The sequence below is a fragment of the Perognathus longimembris genome, chromosome 5 (genome assembly GCF_023159225.1).
Source record: "Perognathus longimembris pacificus isolate PPM17 chromosome 5, ASM2315922v1, whole genome shotgun sequence".
NCBI classification, from domain to species: domain Eukaryota; kingdom Metazoa; phylum Chordata; class Mammalia; order Rodentia; family Heteromyidae; genus Perognathus; species Perognathus longimembris.
In genome coordinates this window covers 1943211-1947833 of record NC_063165.1, presented here as the reverse complement: position 1 = coordinate 1947833, position 4623 = coordinate 1943211, and positions in this window count along the sequence as shown.

Genomic DNA, 4623 nt, shown 5'->3' with positions numbered 1-4623 from the left:
TGCCGGAGAGCCGTGTCGTCGTCCTGCCCCCCCCCCCCCCGTCGTGTCCTCTCGGGGTCTCCTGGGGTCTCGGGGGATGTCTGGTCTTGTGCCGCTGTCTGTGGTCGCCACGCGCGGCTCCCCGCAGCCCTGCACAGTGGGGGGGGGGCTGGTGAGGCGAGGAGCGAGGTGCACACTGGGTTTTTGTGCGCGCCCCCCCCCCCCCGCTGCCTGTGGTTGGTGAGGGAGGCGGAGGAGGTGCCTCCCCCGGGGCATTCTTAGCTCCCAGCCCCAACCGTGCGTCCTGTGGGGGGGGCCCGGGGGGAGGTGGGGGCGGTGGCCGTCCCTGCCAGCTCGTTCTCTGCCCCCTCGGGAGCTCCCCGGGGGCACACGTGTCACCCTGGGGTGGGGGCAGCTGTCAGACCCCACCGTGGGCTGTGACCCTGAAGGCCATGTGCACCTGGACGCAAGTCCAGCCGCCCCCCGCTCCGAGGGTGACGGGGCGCAGGGACTGCCCGCCCCCGGCCTGCCCCGCTCTGCTCCCCGTCCTCCGGAGCGAGGTGGAGGCCTGCTTGCTTCCCAGGTAGGCCCGCCCGCCCACGGCCGCGCTGCGGGCTGCGCACGGGGCCTTCACGCAGACGGAACGCTCAGCGCAGCGGCCAGCGGCAGCGGGTCCGCAGCACAGAGCCCCCGGCGGCACCCGCGCGGGCCACGGCGGGGAGCCGGCGCCTCCCCCCCCCCCACGGCGCCAGGGCCCACGCGGCTCGGCTGCGCCCGAGCAGCCTGCCTGTCCTGCCCGCGGCCGCCCGGGCCTCCGCGGAGCCTTCCACCGCCACGCACGGCGGCCGGGCGCCCAGGGCCGCGGGCAGGACGGCGCCCCCTCCACAGGGGCCCGGGGCGGTCCCCGCGGAGGAGGCTGTGTGCTCCCTGCCTGGTGTGCAGCTCGCGTGGGCCCCGGTGCTGGAGGGGGGAGGGCAGGCCTTCCCCCCCCCCCCCCCCCCGCTCCGCAGCCGGGGTGAGCGTGGAGGCTTCCCAACAGAGGGCCGGGGGGGGGGGGGCGGGGAGAGGGCAGAGGCCCTCAGCGCCCATGGAGCCTCAGGCGGGTGGGATTGGAGAAGCTCTGCTGAGGTCCTGGGGCTTGGGCACGGAGGGCGTCCCCTCGGGGTCGGCCAGGCCCGGGCCCACACCCAGAAGGAGCGGGAAGCGGTGTCTGGCCCCCCCGCCATGCGGGCCTCGGGGCCTCGTCCCAGCGAGGGGCCCTGCCAGGGCCACTGGAAGGCGAGGGAGGCCGGGGCAGCGGAGCGGCTGCTGATCCCGCTTGGTCCAGATGGGGCTCGCTAACACAAAACGCTAACAGCCATGAGCGTACCTGGAGGGGAGGGCCGCGGGGGGGGCGGGGGGGAGGAGGGCCGCGGGGGGGGGAGGAGGGCCGCGGGGGGAGCTATGGCGGCCCAGCGCTGCCTGCGCCCTTGGGAAAAGCACCCCGCGCTCCGTTAGCCCTGGCCGGCCGTCTCCGCTGTAGGAGGGAGTCGTGAGCGCTTTGCGCGCTCCGTGCCGGGCGGCGCCTCTCCCCTCGCCCTGTGAGCCCGCGGTCTGCAGCCGCTGCCCCCGCCGCCCCCGCCGCCCCGTCTCGAGCCCTTTGTGAGCCCGTGTTTGAGGAGCCCTCGGGTCCTGTCATGGGCTGTGCCGGGTTTGGTGGGGGCGCGCTGGTGAGCGAGGGAGGGAGGGAGGGAGGGCGGGCGGGCGGGCCAGGGCCGGGGGGCTGCCGGGGTCCGGGGCACCCGGGGTCCAGGCAGCCACGAGGCTGGACGGAGGGGCAGGAGCCCCCCGCCTTCCCGCGCGGCCACCCGCGGCCTCGTTGCGCAGCCCAGGGCGTCTCTGGAGTTTGAGTGGGCACACCAAGTGGGCACAGCGTGGGGAGTGCCTTCCCAAGTTCCCCGCCCCATTCCACCCCGCCCCACGCAGGGTGTGCGAGCTGCGGGCTTCTGCCCATTGCTTGCTTCCCTCAGGCCCCAGGGCCTCCCTCCCATCACCCCTGTGGCTCTGCCTCTGCCTGAGCGCGGGCCAGGCCGGGAGGAGGAGGAGGGTGTTCGGGAGCACGGTGGTCTGCCCCGCAGGTGTGGGAGGAGGGGAGGCCCTGGGGGCTGTGGCCGAGCTGGGCGGGCCTGCTGCCACTGGGAGAACCAGCCATGCGGTTCCGGCCTCCGCCAGCAGGGGTCGCCGCAGGGCCGGTCCCTGAGGTGCGCCGGGCCGGTGAGGAGCCCCGCGTGGCCCTTCCGGAGACACTGCTACGAGGGCTCTGGTTTCTAGAGCGTAAGGAGCGTGAGGTCGGAGCCAGGTTCGCGGTCTCGCCACGCCTCCCGGGAAAGGAAGCTTGTGCGTCTCCCCCCTCCTCCATGCCGCCCTGGGAGCCACGCGTGTGCTGCAAGCCTTCGTGTGTGTGTGTGTGTGTGTGTGTGTCTGTGTGTGACTGTGTGTGTGTGTGTGTGTGTGTGAGACTGTTGGCCCCAGTCTATGAAGATATTTCTGTTCTAAATGTGCAAAGACCAATTAAGAGTAATGTCTTATACTTTATATTCTGCCTTCGTGACAAACCTATGTGTTTATTTGTTCAAAACAAGATATTATGAGTAACTGAAGTTTTTTTTTGGCCAGTCCTGGGCTTGGACTCAGGGTCTGAGCACTGTCCCTGCCTTCTGTTTGCTCAAGGCTAGCACTCTGCCACTTGAGCCACAGCGCCCCTTCCAGCCTTGTCTGTCTATGTGATGCTGAAGAATGGAACCCAGGGCTTCCTACACGCTAGGCGAGCGCTCCACCGCTAAGCCACCTTCCCAGCCCAGTATGTGAGGTGTTTTGTTTTCCACTGAATTGAGAGCCATTTCTAGATGTGGCACGCACACCTGTAACCCCAGTACCCGGGAGACTAAGGGAGGACGATTCAAAATTGAAGGCCGACTTTGGCTACATAGAGTGAAAAAAAGTTATTCCTGTTTGTGTTTCTCATCTACTTTCTGTCGGGATAAACAAGGATTCTCACTCTCCTCCACGGTCGCTGCCAGGCTGTGTTCTCAGAACGGGGGGGGGGCTCTGGCTCCTGGCTCCTGACTGAGCCCTGGCCTGGGGCTGTCAGGAAGGGCCCCCCCCTCCCCCATTCAGAGCCATGAGAAAGGACAGGGTTTCTGGACGAGGCCCCGCGTTTGGGGTAGGACCCTGTGGAGGCGCCGGGCGCCCCGCGGGCTGCTCCTGAAGTGGCAGGGGAGGGCGGGTGGGAACCGGGAGGGGAGGGTGGCCCGGGCCGCCCGGCCGAGCTGCCGGGACGGGGCAGTCGGGGCTGGCGGACAGAGCGGGGATTCACTGGGCTCGGCAGCGTGTCCAGGGCGTCCCAGCGGGGGGAGGTGGGAGCAGAGCCGCTGCCAGGCTCGGGGCGGCGAGCGCGGCCATTCTTCGTGCACCCCATGGAACGCGGGCGGGCGGGCGGCGCGCTGGCCTCTGGCTGCCTCGCTCCTCGTGTACACCTGTGGTTGGAGTTCGGTCCAGTGGTTGCCCTGCTATGCCGGCGGGAGCCGGCGCTGCGGCCGCAGGCCCGGGCCCTGGCGGCTCCCGGGGCTCCGGATGGGAGCACGGCTTGCCGCCTCCGCTGCTCCTCCACGGCCGCCTCCGCTGCCGGGGCGCAGTGGCCGCCCGCGCCCGCCCCCCCAGCTCCGCGCCGCCCTGTGTGCTGTTTGTAGACCCAGGCACTGTGAGCCTGTGTAGGTTGTGTCTGTTTTGTGACGGTCCTGCTGACTTCGTGATTATCCACAAATAAATATTTTCATGGCCGTTGTGTTGGCGTGGTGATTTCTCGCTCCCTCGGACGAGCCCCGTCCCCTGCCTGGGGCCCACATTCTGTGTGGGGGAGCCCGCGTGCTCCCTAGGGTGGGTGCTGGGGGGTGACTCGGGGAGACAGGGAGGTGGGAGCCCTGCCCTGTGAGATCCTGAGGACCAGCCTCACGTCTGCGTGTGTGCACGTGTGCGCACGTGTGCACTCACGCTCATGCCCAGTCCTGGCTGTGCTCTGTCACTTGAGCCACAGCTCTGCTTCCGGATCTCGGTGGTTCATTGGAGGTGAGGGTCTCGCAGACTTTCCTGCCCGGGCTGGCTCGGACCACGGTCCTCAGTTCTCATCCTTCTGCGGAGCCAGGCTTGCCGAGTTCCCGTGTCCCCTGGTGGGGACATGCTGCTTGTGGCTTGTGGACACAGTGTGACGACTCACCCACACCTTTGTGTGTGAAGCCTGGGAGCAGCCCAGCGGCACGGCTGCTAGGCGGAGGGGCTGGGCCCTCAGGGTGAGGACGGGCGGGGGGGTGCTGGGTGCTGAGCCCTCAGGGTGAGGACAGACGGTGGGGGGACAGACACTGGGTGCTCAGCCAGCTGAGGGTGAGGACGGGCGGCACAAATCCCACATGGAATGGGGTACAGGAGGCTCCTCTTTTGGCCCCTAGAAGCCACCGCGCTCCTTGGCTCCTGCCGGGTTGCCTGCAGCCTGGGTCTGGCCGCCTCGGGGGCGCCTCCCAGGCAGGCCCCGGGTGCCGCTGGCTCCCTTGGTGACTGACATCCAGGACAGGACCCGGCCCACCTTGACCTGCAAGCCCGGGCCAGGGGGGC